Raw genomic sequence first — 18272 nt, 5'->3', positions numbered from 1 at the left:
AATTCACCACTTAAGGAAGTCAGGACAGGAGCCCAAGCAGGAATTGACAGAGAGGTAATAATGTTATGCTGCTTTAGTGGCTTTCTCTTCATAATCTGTTCAACCCAACTTCTTAGAGCATACATTACTACTAGTGTTAACAAAATTCAAATTGAGCTGGGCCCCTTCACATCAATCATCAAACAAATAATTCCTTGCTCAGAGGCAAACCTAGTAGAATAGATGCATTTTCTTAATTAAGGCTTCTCTTCTATAATAACTCTAGTTTGTGTCAAGTTGATAGAAAACTAGCAATATCATGTACATATACATATTATCTCTATCTCTTTCTCTTCTCTATATCATCTATCTATATATATATATATATATATACATATATATGTATATATATTATCTATCTCTCGTTTGTTCATTTGTCTCTTTGCTTGTTTTCTCCTCATAAGCACTTTTACATATTATGTCCAAGATCATTAGCTAAAAAGTTAAGTGTTCATAGTACTCTTTTAGAAAAATTAAATGTGTAGCATAGATATTAGAAAATCTAATTCCATTTACTTCAAAAATTGTTTATTATTGATAGCATGGCAGAAATAGTTTTAGTATTCTATGTCTTTCAGTCTGAGATATGAGTTGTTTATAGTGTAGTGAGGTATAATATGCTGTGATAGTTATTTGGCATCTTCATTAAGCAAACATCATAATTTCTATTTAGGTAAAAACTGTGATTAATTTTTGAGGTAATATATATTTAATATAAATATATTTCATTTCAGTTTCCTAGGAATTGATATGACAGTTTTGATTCATTGATTCTATGTGTTTAATTATTTTGATACATAGCTGCTAGTTATGAAAGAGTTCACTAATATTGTAGAGAACTGGTACTATTTCTTGGTATTAACAATCTTTAATGTCTATGGATTGATTGTTTGTAATCATATCATGAACAGGGGCAGAAGAGACGTCACAGTGCTTAGAATTACTTGCTGTTCCTCCAGAAGACTAGGGATTGACCTGGATCCATACTTCTCAGCATAAAGCCACCTATAACTCCAGACTCAGAGGTTTTGATTATTGGCATTGTCTTCATTAGGCATTGTGTATGTATGTATTACACATGCATACATTAGTGTAAAATATTCATACACACAAAAAATAAATATATCTCTAAGAATTACCATGAATTATCATGCTTAGTACTGAAAAGCACCTGACTACCTAGCAATGTAGTTATTTTACAATGCCAATTATTTTCTTGTTAAAATGTAAATCTGATTCTTTTCTATTCATCATATTCAGTTTTCAAGATACTTGTAGGTTTTGTTAGTATGTGGATATTTTACTGATTGTGTTTATTTTAAGATAGCAGTTGTTAATGTCAATGCCACTTTCAAAAATTATAGTAAGACTGAAGTCTAGCAAATTTATTCAGGGAGAATAAAAATCCTAAGTATTAATCAGAAGTCTCTTGCTCTAACTCTTCCTGTGATCTGCTCAGGATTGGAGATTTAACTGAGAACATTTCCTCAAAATAATTTCTCAGTTAAACAAATGCTTTCTTTAAGGGGACTTTCCATATACAATCTGTATTGTCTTAATAAATGAAGTGACATGATGGTTATCTATTTATCTGCATTCTATAGTCCAGAATAAAACAAAGTTAATTTTTAGAAAAAGTCTTAGTGAGGATAAAAGTACTACTACTATAGAGTGCTGCGACTAGGTAAATCTAACAAGCTCACATTGAACATTCTTTGAAAGTAAGAATTATGTGAGTAAATGTAAGTCTATAAAAATAGAAGTTTATAGATAGTACCTGGCTCACTGAGTTTAGTTTGAGATCTTCTAAAGCATCACAAAGTGCAATGTCTAATTATATAAATCTGTTGCATAACAAATCATGCTTTGACAAATTTAACTAAATTCTAGAAGCTTGTACTTTTTTAGTTCACATTGCACTTACTAATGGACGTGAAGAGGACATAGATCTGGACAATGAACAGGAAAGAGAGAGAGAAGTTTGGAATGCTTTCATACTATCAAGGATACATAATCATTGCTTATTCCCTCACCAAATGTTGGGCTATCACTTTTGTCCCAAGAGGTAGTATTTATAAAAGAATTTGACAACCTGTTAAAGAAATTGCTCCCATGTCCTCTAGGTGACTTCTCCTTCACTGGTATTTTAAGAAAAAATAAGAAATTCATTTAATCATTTTTATTGTTGTTGTTGTTGTTTGTTTGTTTGTTTGTTGTTTTTGGGTTTTTTTTACATATACACAATATCACATCCAAGCTCAGGTCCAATATCCACTAGTCAATGGAAATATGCCTACTTGAGCAAATCCAGGAAATGCTCTTAGTAACACTATCTCTGTTTTCCAAAATTACAATAAATCAGCTTTATAAGTCTGAGGAAACACATAAATATATGATTTAATACATTAGGAAATAGCTGTATTTTAATAAAATTGTCCACTAGAAAGGCATATGGCAATCTTTAATTCCATACAATTATTATCAGTGTTTCATAAAAATATAAAGATATTCATAGAATTATTATAAATAAATTATGGTTTTCAGTGTTGAGTGTTTAATCTAGAACCACACTCTAGACAAACACTTCATGACTCAGCTATGTACCTAACCCTTAAAAGCATTATAGTATAGAAGGAGAGGGTATGTTTTGGCACTACAGTTCGGTAATAAAACTTAGAGAGGTTAAGAGAAGATATCTTTTTTCTATTTAATGATCAGGGAAATTACAATACTCAAAATTTTCTCCTCTGTGTTTATGTGTTCCCATGTCTAGAGTCTGTATGTTGTATTGAGTTTAATCTATGAAAAACACTTATCTGTGAACCAAAGTTGAAACGATAAAACCAACATTCTACTGACAATTTGTCCAATATCACGTTTTTTTTTAAATAAGAGTTACCTTTGTTAATTCAAACAAATTCATATTTTACTCTCTTTGAAACATGGATATTAAGTGAGAGAACTGATGGTAGCATTTATAATGGTACTGGTGAGCCAAAATCTGTTGTCTTCCATACTGTGTTGTGATTGCCACACTAGTGACTTGTCAGACAAACGAATAACTAAAACAAATAAACTTTGATGCTAATATCATGCTATACTGTGGGTTGATCAACATAGTATGAGAAAAATTATGACGCTATATGTAACCTTAATAGTTTTCTAGAACTAGCATATTTTGATGATTTTAAATTTGTGTTTAAGTTTATTTTTCCATATATACATGTGTCTATCTCTACCTCAATCTCTCTCTCTCTCTCTCTCTCTCTCTCTCTCTCTCTCTCTCTGTGTGTGTGTGTGTGTGTGTGTGTGTGTGTACATATATGTATGTGAGAGAGTATAAAGATATTAATGGGTATATATATATATATATATATATATACAGTGAATTTTAGATATTAGTTGGAAAATAATCTATACTATTAATGGTAAAAGAAAACCATGTTTAAGTTACTGTTTTATTGCTGAAGATACATTACAACTGAGGCTAATTCATAGAAGAGAGTATTTAACAAGGGTGGGCGCTTGCTTACAGTTTCAGATGATTAGTTCATTATCATCATGATGGAGGGTAAGACAGTATGAGGGCATATATGGTGCTAAAAATGTAGCTGAAAATTTATGTCCTGCTTCTTCTGAGGCAGGCCAGGTGAGACAGGATCTGGTGTGTATATTTAAAATTATAAAACTCACCAGTAATACACTTAACTTCAATAGGCCACACGCACTAATCCTTTCCAAATATCCACCAACAAGAAACCAACAGAAATCTGTAAGACTAAGGGTCCAATATCATGAAAACAATGTATATAACAATGCATATAGATAGTGTTCTATTTTAAAGCCTCCACTTGTTTATGTACTTGTGAGTAATTGCAGTTAAATGTGAGATTCTAAAATAAAATAATTTTGCAAGTGAATATTATCAAGCACATATTTTGATGACTGCTTATATGTCCAATAACAACATATGGAAGAAAAACATTTTACTGTTCACATTTTCATGTTATAAAGATATATTCTTTTTATTATGTGCCTTCTTATGCTGCGTTCCTGAATTTTGATATTTTAAATGGCATAAATATGATGTAGAAAAACACATTCAATGCAAAAATCTTCAGTTATGAAATATAATCTTCTTGCCTTGTATGATCATATTCTGACTGTATATAGGCAGTTTAAATTTATATATGCATGCATATCACTTGAAATTGTTCTCCATTTTTTTAAGAGAAGATAATTTTCTTTCTTAAAAGAAGACTTTCAAGAGCTAAATATGAATGTTCCTTTACTCAAACCCAGTTGCAGTATATCAAACCTCAGGAGAATTAACAAAAACAAATTTTGTATTAGTTTTGGCTGTGACGTTTTAAAGCAGGAACATTCATCGTGAAAATTGGAGACCAGCTGCTGGTTTAAATCAGTTGAAAATGAAATAAGAACATCTATTTGAAGTGTTCATTTGATATATGTGAACATCATTCCTACAGAGGTAATGCGAACTCAATTTATAGGGGGTTCTAAAATGATAAGTCAGAAGCAATGTCTAGATCAGAAGAAGAGATGAAAAAGTACAAAATATGTATTATAAAACACCAAAGTATCAAAGAGATTATGCTCTGATAGACTGGGATGCAATCTAAGAGGAATTTGTTTCCTGCACTAGCTCATCATTCATGACCTAAGTGAAGAATGACTGAAGCTGAGATTCATTTATTTACCTGTTGGCAATGAAGCTTGACATTCATCAAGATGCACCTTGCTCTCACCTGAAAAGCATCCATATCTCGGTTTCCCGTGACAGCATAATGACATGTTCTGTTTCAATGATCTACTATTTGTCAGAATTATCATGTTACAGAAATTTCCCAGAAAGTCCCTAATATTAATACAAATGTATTCTGGCTATAAAAGCCATTGCTTCTTAGGTGGAGACTCCAGTGTCAATGGCACCAATAAATGCAAATGAAGTCACAAGATATCTTAGTGGCCTTTTGTATCGCAAAAGATCTTAACACAAATCATATATTTAGACTTTATTTGTATAATTCTGTTTATTCATGTAGTTAAGAAACCCTTTTGGACTGCAATGTAATAAAATTAACAGGAGCAGGAGAAATCATAAATTGGGTTGGAATAAATTTTGTATGTTAGAAACATACCATACCTTGATTTGTAGCAAGATGATGTAGTACTCAAGAAAAAGAAAACAAGGCTGCAAGACACAGCATCTGTCCTTCTCTCCTGTAGTGCATGCTGGCTTCAGTTTCACTACTTAGCGAAAGAAGTCCTTGAATTCCTTCCTCCACCTACCAACTGCTGGAATTTAGGCATGTGCTATCTCACCGGATTTTATGCACTTTCAGGGAATGAATCTATCTGCATGCCAGGCTATCACTGTACCAACTATGTCACATTTCTTTTTTCTTTTTTTTTTTTTTTTCATCTCCAATTATTTATTTCTTTTAGCCCTTCAATTACTTTTTCCTTTTATCAAAAACATTGATGCCTGATAGAAGCCTTTAGAATTAAATAGAATTTGATTCAAATTCAATTATTAACAATGTGTGTGATTTTGAGGAATTGACTTAAATCCTTTAAATGTCCATTTCATTTTCTTTTTTCTTTTTTCTTTTTTTTTTTTTTGGTGATACCTCCAGTAGGATTTTTTTATTGTTATTTTTTTTAGAGGATTCCCCACCATGTAATAAGGATACATGCTCTACTATGTTCATAGCAGCCCTATTTATAATTGCCAGATGCTGGAAAGAACCCAGGTATCCCTCAACAGAAGAGTGGATGCAAAAAATGTGGTATGTCTACACAATGGAGTACTATTCAGCCATTAGAAACAATGAATTCATGAAATTCTTAGGCAAATGGATGGAGGTAGAGAACTATGTCACATTTCTAATCCCTCTGCTGTTTCGCTGCTTTTTCCTGTCTCATGAATACAATGCTTTGAATATACACATAACTGTTAACTGAGGATTGTAGAACTAGAACTAGAAATCATTTCATTCTCTATAAAAATTATTTTTGTCTTTTAATATTAATAGTATTAGAAAACATAGTTTTATATATGAAGATAGAGGATAAATGATTATGCAAGTGAATAAATAAATATATTAAAAATAAATTGATATGAATGCACAATTAAAAACTATGTATATTTTTAAACTTATCTGTTGTTATACAGTTACATAGAGTGTGAAGAACAAAAGAGAGTGAGGAACAGATTTTAGCATATTTAACCTAACAAAACTCGCTAGACCAATTCCTGCATCAGTGCTTTACCCAGGAAGCTTAATCTCACTGTAAAGAGTTTTAATTTTAACTCCCAACTTTTCAGAGTAAGTCAACAATAAATAATATAATATTAATGTGCTTAATATTCAGAGGATAATGCAGTAATACATCAGATAATGACCTTTAGCTCAATGATGACAACCTCTTTAACAGTGTGTTTTAAAACTGTTGCTGAAATAAAATGCCCCCTCAAAAAACAATTTAGTAGACAAAGAGCTTTTTCTTCTTCTGCTTTGTCTGTTTGTTTTTAATCTCAAAAACCTAAGGTATAGTCCATCATAGACTATGTAGATTAAGATAGAAATTTGCAGCAACTAGTCAGATTTCATTCATAATTAAGGGCAGAGAGAGATAATAAATGCAGGATTGATTATTTGTTTTGAATCACTTTCACATACTTAAAGAGTTCTTGTGAATATATGATGTAATACACAATGGGTTGGTTTAACCATAATAACCATAAATCAAGATAATTACTCACAGATATACTCAAAGGCCATGCTGATCTAGACACTGAGCTCAGTGAGATTCTTCTAAGGTTATTCTAAGTTGTGTACAGGTGACTGACCATCATGCAGTAGTTTTCAGAAAATGTAATGCTCCATATACTCATAGCCATCTTATATTGTATAAGAATAGTCTGTTCTCCCTAAAGTAGTGATTTCACCTGAAGACATTTTTCAGAACATTCATAATTAACTCATATGATACTGCATACACACTTTATTTGTACTTATAGTAAATAAATAAATACATAAAATATCTGTGTTTATTTCTAGTCTAATATATTCACAAATATAGTGCCTGATTTAATCCAGGACAAATATGTTGAAAGAATAACACTCAGTTACATAGATGTTTTCAAGACACTTGCAGTTGACTCTGAAAAATAAAACATACCAAGATGAATTCAGATTCCTCTTACATAAAAAGGGACACAAGTCACTAGTTTAATGAAAATGATGCAAAAGATGTGTAATACACATTGACATAGTATGGCTGCATTACAAATTAATGCATGTGATTACATATAATCTAGTATCTCTTTCTATGAAATATACCTATCAACACAGAATGAACAGAAATTCCTTAAGGCAAATCCATCTCTGAATAATTTTGTTGCTAATGTATTAATACTTAATTTAATATGCATTTGATAAAATACTAGCATTCTTCAGAAAGTAGCTTTAACAGTTCAATTTTTAGTGGAGAGAAAATCTTTGTTCTTCTATATAACATTCCAGAGTATATTTTAAGTTTTGGTGAGCTATTATGTTTGCTAACTGATTTATTTACTAATTGTACCAGAGTTTTTGCAAAGCCATTGCAGCTGACATGCATTCGGAGTGATGGCACCTAGGTCTTGAAGTAGCCTGTGTCACTGACTGTTAGGTGGTTGTTTCTTTGAAGGATTCTCAGAGCCTTTGCATAACTTAGTCCTGAGATGTATTTGGCAAACCAAGTAGTCTTTTATGGCTGAGAATCACTTCGGTGGTGGTTACTTTAAGACACACTTAGATCAGATAGAGGTTTTTGTGTGCAAAAATTGACTTGCTGAAAGTGCCTTTAGTGTAACATTAAAACACTTCTGGGATACTGCCCTTGTTCAGTCTCTAAGGGACTGATTGCTTGAGAAAGCCTAAAATTCATCCTGCAGTGTCTTTCTTCAATCAATCATCCTCCTTAACCAAGAACGATGACAAGAAACTGCTATATGTTTTTACTTTAACAAACATATTTCTGTTTATATTTGTCTTGGAAAAACATGGAAAACAAGAAAGGGGAAAGTGGCAAGATTTACCAAAGTCCCATATTCCAATTAGTCTCTATATTCATTCCATTCTGAGAGTGTAAAATCAAAATGCTTATTTTAGAAATTATGATTTATTAAAAATATTTTTATTACCTTTCCTCCATCCTATCCCTTCCATATATCCTTTCCCATGCTTCAAATTGAAAGGTTTCCTCATTTCTTATAGCATATATATATATTCCAAATTTAATCTGTTGAATTCATATGATGTTGGGTGACTAGAAGTGTACAAATGACTTTTGTGCTTTGTCCCAGAGGAATTCACCTGTAGCTGCCTGTGGCTACATTCAAACGGGATGCTGGGTCACCTGGAAGGAAAACTGAGGATGGGAACAGGGTGACTGGAGAAACTTGGAACCAAGACAAGACTTTCTGCTTAAGGTACAAAGTTTAATGAAGGTCTCCAAATACATATAGGTGGGGCAAGACCCCTCCCCTAAAACCTGAAAACAGGTCTGCAGAACTGGTTCTACTTGCTCTACAGGAGGCTGGATTCAGGTGGAGGCTAGTGTTCTTTTTTTATTTTTTTAATTCGATATATTCTTTATTTACATTTCAAATGATTTACCCTTGGAAGTCCCATAAGCCCTCTTTCCTCCCCTTGTTCCTTAAAGAACAATGGGCTTCACCTTGGTCTGAGTGCTCCAACCTAGGTGGGATGCAGTGGCTAGCAGAGTTTTGAAACTCATGCTCAAAAAGACTGGGGGGAGGGCACATCCACCTATCCTATTCACAAATTCTCTAAGTTGCTTACCATGCTTTCTTGAGGGCTCAGGGCCTTTTCTCTATTCAGGTTAGTACTTTCACTGGTCTCATACTTGTTCAGCCTACATTTGGGTCGTCCTGTTCACATTAATTTACAAGTTTAATTTCTGGTGTTACTAGGAGACACAATCTCACTGCAAAGTCCCTGATCCTTGGGCTCTTGAAATCATTCTTTCCCCCTCTTCAGCCGCATTCCTTGAGCCTTATATATACAAGCATTTCACAAATGTACACATTGGTAATGGGATGCTATTCTTGTTGATTCTGTGAATTAACTTGACACAAGATAGAGTTATAAGAGAGAAAGGAGCTTCATTTGAGGAAAAGTTTGCATGAGCTCCATTTTCAAGGCATTTTTTTTTAAGCTAGTGGTTAGTTGGGGAGAGCCCAGCTTATAGTGGGTGGTGTCATTCCTGTGTTGGTGTTCCTAGATTCTATAGCAAAGCTTGCTGAGAAGTAAGTAAGTGGATGTGAGCCAATAAGCAGCACCGACTTCTGGATCAGTTCCTGCCTCTAGGATACTTCCCTGTTTGAGTTCCTGTCCTGAATTCCATTGATGGTGAATAGCCATGTGGAAGGATAATCCAAATAAATACTTTCCTTTCTAAGTTTTGTTTTGTACCCAATATTTACAGGCAACAATAAAAACACTAATTAATACAAGGCTTTTATTAGCATAGCAGGGTGTTGGTTTGACAGAAACGACCATGATTTTGTAGAATTGTGGAAGAGCATTGGTACATTGGGTAGAAAAGCTTTTGAGTATTAAGAGCTCAGTGGTTGTTCTTTGGGAGCATGGAAGATAGGAATGTAGAAAGCAGTGCATGTGATGAGGTCTGGCTTGTGAAATTTCAGACTGAAGCTTAAGTACTCTATCAGGGTGATTTGCTATTTTGATGTGGTTCTGGTTAGCTGGGGCTGAAGAATTAGATATGATAAACAAGATACAAGAATGGCTAATTCAAAAACCTGGTGCTGGTTACCTTGAGGAAAAGAGGAAAAGAAGCTACATTCCAGAGCAGTCATGGTAATACATCTTGTTGGGAGCTGGACATGATAATGTGGAAGAGTCACCTAGGTGGTATTGGTTTTGAAAGCATGAAGCCTGAAGAGGCTTGGCACAGTGAGAAGCAAAGGAAGCACTGATGAAAGTGAAGTCACAGTGGCAGTTAAAGTCTTGGGAATGAAGGCTCCTGCAAAGAAGTTATGGACTGGCACAACAAAGAGCCTATGAGAGGCTGCTGCAGACCATGCAGCACAGGTCAGCAAGGGACCCCAACAATTCTGGAGATGCCAATATCATGGGACAACAATTGAGAATGGCAGCAGTAGTGCATTGGAGCCAGTTGGACCCTAGACGTTAAGTTGTGTGTGCTAAAGTAGGCAGAACTGGAAGTTACCCAATCTCTTTGGAGGAAACCTGAACAGCTTGTGTGAATCCCAGACATTGGATTTATAGTGGTTTAGGTTTGATTTGCTTGGTTCAGATTGTGACTATCCCCGGGTTATTTACTTTGGAAGAAGGTATTCAATTTAATTTGATATATACAGGAGCCCACAGCAAAATAACTTGAACTTTTAAAAGAGATTTTGCATTTTTGGGGAGTTTGGATAATTTAACATGTTTAAATATTTAGACATTTAAATATGTTTAAATGAGTTTGAGTTAGTAAAGACTGCAGGACTGTTAAAGATATTGATGTTTTTAATATGATACATTGTGGATGAATAACAAAGAAAGAATTGTTGCATAATAGTGATGTCTTTGTGTGTTAATTTGACAATTGGTATGTTGTACTGCTTGTTTTTTTGTTTTTTTGTTTGTTTGTTTTATGTCAGCTTGGTACAAGCTAGAGTCATCAGAGAGAAAAGAGTTTCAATTAAGGATCTGCTCTCCAGGAAATCTATCTGTAAGACATTTTTATAATTAGTGATCAATGGGAGAGGGCTCAACCTATTCTGGGTGGTGGCATCCCTGGGATAGTAGTCCGAGGTCCTGTAAGAAAGCAAAATATTTGAAGAAAGCCAATAATAAGCATGCTTTTGCATCAGCTCATGATTCGAGGATCCTATAATATTTGAGTTCATATCCTGAATTCCTTCAGTGAGAAGCAGCAATATGGAAGTTTATGCTAAAAAGAACCATTTTCTCCCCAACTTGCTTTTTGATTGTGGTGTTTGAGGGAACAATAGAGACCCTAGCTGAGACTGCTCTACAAGTATTCATTGTGATTGGCTATATTTCACTATGTTGCAAATGAAAGTCTCCTTGATGAAGGATTAAGACTACACTTATATGTAAGTATAAGAACAAATGCTTGTAGATTAGTAAATGAATAAATTAATCATCAATAGTCCTTCAATAATTTTACTAGTTGATAGGTTTCCAAAACCAGACATTGTATCTCTCTTGTTGAGTGGATCATAAGTTAAATTAGAGAGCTGTTGATTACTGCAAATACATGCATACTATTACTGCAACATAGGGTTACTTTGCCAGGCTTGTAGTTGATGTTTTCCATAGGCATCATAGCTGGGTATGATTATTGGTTGCCTCACTCATTTTGAAGATTGCATGGTGCTTTCTGGTACTATGAAAGTTAGTCCTCAGGGAGAGTGTGATAAGGTCAGTTCCAGCTCAGGGCAACTAATTCTAACATGTATGGTGTTTATAGCAATACAAATTTTACATATGTTAACATATGGAATTGGATATCTTAAAATAATTTACTGTAGCCTCCAAATCATTCCCTTGAGTGTTACCATTACTTACTTTCTTTCTTTCTTTCTTTGTTTCTTTCTTTCTTTCTTTCTTTCTTTCTTTCTTTCTTTCTTTCTTTCTTTCTTTCTTTCTTTCTTTCTTTTTTGTTTTTTTTTTATTTTTTTTTTGTTTTTTGGTTTTTTTGAGACAGGGTCTCTCTGTGTAGCCCTGGCTGTCCTGGAACTCACTTTGTAGACCAGGCTGGCCTTGAACTTAGAAATTGGCCTGCCCCTTACTACTTTTGATATATCCTTCATCGATTCTGTTAATTTATATGAGATACTGTCTGGTTAGTTATTGATAACATAATAATAAAACAACTAGAGATATACTTGGAAGAGTAGATGAAAGGAAATTAGACACTCAAAGGCTATAAGATGCCTTAGTATCTCTGTATACTGAGATCTATATACATATTCAACCTATCCATCACAATCTTGTTACTGTCATATTGATTGTGTATTCTAGTGCTTAGGTTACTGTATTTAAGATTATTTGAGAACTATGTCTTTATTTATGTATTACATAATTTAAATACAAATTATGTCCAATATTTTCCTTCTTTAATAAGCAGGACACCTTAAATATTTGTAGAGGGTGAAAGCTTTCAGATAAGTACTAGAGAAAACAGAATTGCTAAATACACAGGAATTTTTTTCTTCAACAGAAGAAATTGACAACTGTTTTCCATTCATAATTATGGAATATAATAATCTTTATCTTTGCTGTTCTGTAAAGGCAGCCTTTATGGGATCACCTAAAATAGTGACCATCATTTCTCAGTCAATAGAATTCATCATACTCATCCTCATAAGAGAAAAATAAAGTACTTTGAGAAAACAGTTTGCTATTATGCTTATAATAAACCATTCCTCCTTATGCTAAGATTCATGAGCACTGTTTATAAGTATATAGAATCTGTTATTGTGGCAATGTCACTGGAGCTTTGGAGAAGTGTCTTGCAAAGGAGAGTTAATGTAATAATATCCAACATATCTAACGTTTTGTTGCAATAACTGTTTCAGAGACCTCCCCTCTAATACTCAAGATGATTTCTGTTACCAGTGTAATGCATTGAATTAGCTTTCTTACCTTTTTGACCACAGCTCCATCAGATATGTCTTTTAAATATGGATTCAGAAAACTTACATCCCTGTATATTGTCAGAGTAAAAGTAAAATGTAAGTTCAGACACATATCCATTCAGTTTTTTCCCTTTTCTTTGCAATCTTTTTATCATTAATTCATGAAGAGTACTTACCCATAAGATAAATAGCTTCCTAAATACATTGCTAAAAATAAAGCAAAACAAAATAATGTTGTTTTTTCTTACCTTGTTTTTAAAGTAAACTTCATTCTAAAATCAAGCTAACACTATTACCCATCCACTAGGAAGGATATATTGATTGGTCAAGATACCAACAGCTAGGTAAGAAAGAGTGGGTCTAAAAGAAGTTTACACTTTGAGAGACTCCTCACTCTGATCCCACTTTAGGACTTCAATTACCACAACTATTCCAGGCAATAAACTTTAATGCCAAAATATTTCCCTAGCAGCCATTTCAGTTCCTTTACATGAATTCTGATTTTTTACACTCATTCGTCCCCCTTTCCAACATACCAAGATTCTCTAACCACAAGGCAGTCATTGATTTCTAGAGAAGTTAGTCAGAGTTGGAGGGCTTAAATTAGACTTATGTTTTAACTTTTTCATTGGATATTTTAATTTACATTTCAAATGCTATCTCTTCTCCTAGTTTCCACTCTGCAAACCCCTATCCCATACCCCCTCCCCATACTTCTATGAGGGTGCTCCCCAATCCACCCATCCATTCACTCACACCTCACCACCCTGGCATTACTCTACACTGGGGGCATTGAGCCTTCATAGGACCAAAGACCTCTCCTCTCATTGAAGCCAGATAAGTCTACCCTCTGCTACATATGCAGCTAGAGACATGGGTCCCTCCATGTGTACTCTTTGGTTGGTGGCTTAGTTCCTGGGAGCTCTTAGACTTCTGGTTCGTTGATATTGTTCTTTCTATGGGGTTGCAAACCCCTTCAGCTCCTTCAGTCATTTCCCTAACTCCTACATTATGGGCCCTGTGCTCTGTCTGATAATTGGTTGAATGCCTCCACATTTGTATTTGTCAGGCTCTGCCAGAGCCTCTCCGGGGACAGGTATAGCAGGCTATTCTCACCAAGCATTTTTCTTTTTCTTTTTCTTTTTTTCTTTTCTTTTCTTTTCTTTTCTTTTTCTTTCTTTCTTTTTTTTTTTTTTTTTCAGTTACAGTTGCAGTTGCAGTTGCAGTTGCAGTATTGTCTGGGAAGGTGTCTGTTTGTGGGATGAATTCCCAGGTGGGAAAGCATTTTGATGGATGGCCATTCCTTAAGTTTCTGCTCCATAAAGTACACTATTAGCATTATGTTGCCCATTCTAAGAAGAACTGAAGCATCCACACTTTGGCCTTCCTTCTTCTTGGGCTTCATATGGTTTGCAAATTGTATCTTGGGTATTCTGAGCTTTTTGCCTAATATCCACTTGTCAGTGAGTACACACCATGTGGTTTTTGTTTTGTTTTGCTTTACTTTGTTTTGTTTGTTGTGTGTGTGTGTGTGTGTGTGTGTGTGTGTGTGTGTGACTGTGTTACCTCATTTAGAATGGTATTTTCTAGATCATCCTTTTGCCTAAGAATTTCATGAAGTCATTGCTTTTAATAGCTGAGTAGTAATCCAGTGGGTAAATGTTTCATATTCTCTGTATTGATTCCTCTGCTGAGGGACTTCTGGGCTATTTCCAGTTTCTATGATAATTATGGTGACTATGAACATAGTGGAACATGTGACCTTGTTATATGCTGGAGCATATTTTGGGTTTATGCCCAGAAGTTGTAAAGCTTGGTCTTCAGGTAGTACAACGTCCAATTTTCTGAGGAACTGCCAGACTGATTTTCAGAGTGGTTATACAAGCTTCCTATCTCACCAACAATGGAGGATTGTTCCTCTTTCTCCACATCATTGCCAGCATCTGTTGTCACCTGAGATTTTGATCTTAGCCATTCTGTCTGCTGTGAGGTAAAATCTCAGGGCCATTTTGATTTGAATTTCCATGATGACTAAGGATGTTGAACATTTTTCTAGCTGCTTCTCTGCCATTTGACATTCCTCAGTTGTTAATTTTTCTTTAGCCCTGAACTCCCTTTTTAATAGGGATTTTTGGTTCTCTGGAGTCTAACTTGTTCAGTTCTTTGTATGTATTAGATTTTAGCCCTCTATCCGATGTTAAAGAATTTTTCTCAATCTCTTGGTTGCCGTTTTGTCCTAGTGACAGTGTCCTTTGTCTTATAGAAGCTTTGAAATTTCGAGATCTCTTTTGTCAATTGTTGATCTTAGAGGGTAAGCCATTGGTAATCTATTCAGAAAAATTTCCCCTGTGCTAATGTGTTTGAGGCTCTTCTAATAGTTTCAGTATATCTGGTTTTATGTGGAGGTCCTTGATCCACTTAGACTTGAGCTTTGTACAAGGAGAAAAAAATGGATCTATTTTAATTCTACATGCTACCTGACAGATGAACCAGCACCATTTGTTGAAAATGCTTTGTTTTATGGTTTTAGCTCCTTTGTCAAAGATCAAGTCACTATAGGTGTGTGGGTTCATTTCTGGGTCTTCAGTTCTATAACATTTTTCTTCTTGCAGGTCTCTGTACCTATACAATGAAGTTTTTATCACAATTGCCCTGTAATAAAGCTTGAGGTCAGAGCTAGCTATTCCACCAGAAGTTTTGTTATTGTTAAGAATAGTTTTTGCTACCCTGGGTTTTTGGTTATTCCAGATGAATTGCAAATTGTTCTTTCTTTCTTTCTTTCTTTCTTTCTTTCTTTCTTTCTTTCTTTCTTTCTTTCTTCCTTCCTTTCTTCCTTCCTTCCTTCCTTCCTTCCTTCCTTCCTTCCTTCCTTCCTTCCTTCCTTCCTTCCTTCCTTCCTTCCTTCCTTCCTTCCTTCTTTCTTTCTTTCTTTCTTTCTTTCTTTCTTTCTTTCTTTCTTTCTTTCTTTCTTTCTTTCTTTCTTTCTTTCTTTCTTTCTTTCTTTCTTTCTTTCTTTCTTTCTTTTGGATTTGGTTTTATTGAGGCAGGGTTTCTCTGTGTAGCCCAGGCTGTCCTGGAACTCATTCTGTAGACCAGGCTGTCCTCAAACTCAGAAATCCACCTTCCTCTGCCTCCCAGAGTGCTGGTATTATAGGCATGCACCACCACTGTCCAGCTTTTTTTTTTAACTAATTATTTATTATTATATCTAAGTACACTGTAGCTGTCTTCAAATGCACCAGAAGAGGGCATCAGATTTTATTATGGATGATTGTGAGCTACCACATGGTTGCTGGGATTTGAACTCAGGACCTTTGGAAGAGCAGTGTTCTTAACTGCTGAGCCATCTCTCCAGCCCCACAAATTGCTCTTTCTATCTCTATGAAGAATTGAGTGGGAATTATGATGGGGATTACATTTAATCTGTTGGTTTCTTTCAGCAACATGTCCATTTTTTCTATATTAATCCTATCAATCCATGAGCATTAGAGATCTTTCTGTTTTCTGAGATTTTCATCTTTTTTTTTTTCTTCAGAGACTTGAAGTTCTTGTCATACAGATCTTTCACTTGGTTAGAGTCACACCAAGGTATTTTATATTGTTTGTGACTACTGTAAATGGTGTTGTTTATCCAATTTCTTTCTCGGCCCACTTATCCTTTCAGTAGAGGAAGCCGACTAACATGTTTGAGTTAATTTTATATTCAGCCAGCGGATATATTCAGCAAAGTGAAGTTTTCTTATCAGGTTTAGAAGTTCTCTGGTGGAAGTTTTGGGTCACATATACTATCATATCATCTGCAAATAGTGATATTTTGACTTCTTCCTTTGTAATTTGTATTCCTTTGACCACCTTTTCTAATTGCTCTGGCTAGGACTTTAAGTACTATATTAAATAGAGAGTGGACAGCCTTATCTAGTACTTGATTTTCATAGGATTGCTTAAAAATTTCTCTTCATTTATTTTGATGTTGGCTACTGGTTTGCCGTATATTACTTTTACTATGTTTAGGTATTTGCCTTGAATTCCCAATTTTTCTAAGACCTTTAACATGAAGGAGTGTTGAATTTTGTCAGATGCATTGTCAGCATTTAATGAAATTATCGTGTTTTTTTTTTTAATTTTAGTTTGTTGTATAGTAGATTATGTTGATGAATTTCCTCATATTCAACCATCCCTGTATCTCTTGGATGAAGCCAACATGATTATGGTGAAGGATCATTTTGATTTATTCATGATTTGGTTTGCGAGAATTTTATTGAATATTTTCGCATCACTATTGATAAGGGAAATTGGTCTGAAGTTCTCTGTCTTTGTTGGATCTTTGTGTGGTTTAGGGATAAGCATAATTGTGGTTTTATAGGATGAACTTGGTAATGTTCCTTCTGTTTTTATATTGTGAAATTGATTGAAGATAGTTGGTATTAGGTCTTCTTTGAAGGTCTGATAGAATTCTGCCCTAAATCCTTTTGGCCCTGGGCTTCTTTAGCTTAGGAGACTTTTACTGATTGCTTCTATTTCTTTAGAGTTTATGGGAGTGTTTAGAATTTTTTTTAATATTGGTCTAGAACATTGTCTATTTCATCCAAATTTTTTATTTTTCTTGAGTGTAGGCTTTTGTAGTAATATCTGCATTTTTGCTTCTTTTTTTTTTTAGTTTCCTCAGTTTCTGTTGTTATTTCTCCTTTTTTATTCCTGATTTTGTTAATTTAGTAATGTCTCTGTGCCCTCTAGTTAGTCTGGCTAAGGGTTTATCTATTTTATTGATTTTCTCAAAGAACATGCTCCTGGTTTTGTCAATTGTTTCTATAGTTCTCTCTCCCTCCCCCCCCCCTCTCTCGTTCTGCTGTCTATTTCTCTTGGATGTATTCTCTTCATATTGTTCTAGAGCTTTCAGATGTGCTGTTTAGCTGCTAGTGTATGCTCTTTCCAGTTTCTTTTTGGAGACACTCAGAGATATGAGTTTTTCTCTTAGCACTGTTTTCATTGTATATCATAAGTTTGGGTATGTTGTGCCTTCATGTTCATTGAATTCAAAAATGTCTTCAGTTCCTTTCTTTATTTCTTCCTTGACCAAATTTTCATTGAGTAGAGAATTGTTCAGATTCCATGTCTATATAGATTTTCTGATCTTTGTATTGTTACTGAAGAGCAGCCTGAATCTCATGTGATCTAATAGGATGCATGGGTTGGAACTTTTTTTTTTAAAAGAGTGCATTTCAGTCTAAAACTTGATTCAGATTTATTGTAATTGTGAATCTAAGATTGTAGAGAATTGGATTGGACATGTTTTGAGATAAAAATTAAAAGAACTTCAGAAAGCAATGGTTATTCTTATGATTTATACAGTTATTCAGCCTTAGAAGTTTCACTAATGTATATTCAAAACTGGATTACTGACCACAATCCTTGAAGAGTAAAGAAATAGTAATCGTATTAGCTAATTTTTCTATTGCCTTAACAAAATACCGGACAAAAAACTCACTATGGGAAAAATCAT

This window comes from Apodemus sylvaticus, chromosome 12, assembly GCF_947179515.1.
Source record: "Apodemus sylvaticus chromosome 12, mApoSyl1.1, whole genome shotgun sequence".
Classification (NCBI taxonomy): domain Eukaryota; kingdom Metazoa; phylum Chordata; class Mammalia; order Rodentia; family Muridae; genus Apodemus; species Apodemus sylvaticus.
The sequence above is the reverse complement of the archived record's forward strand: the minus strand, read 5'-3'. Positions refer to the sequence as shown.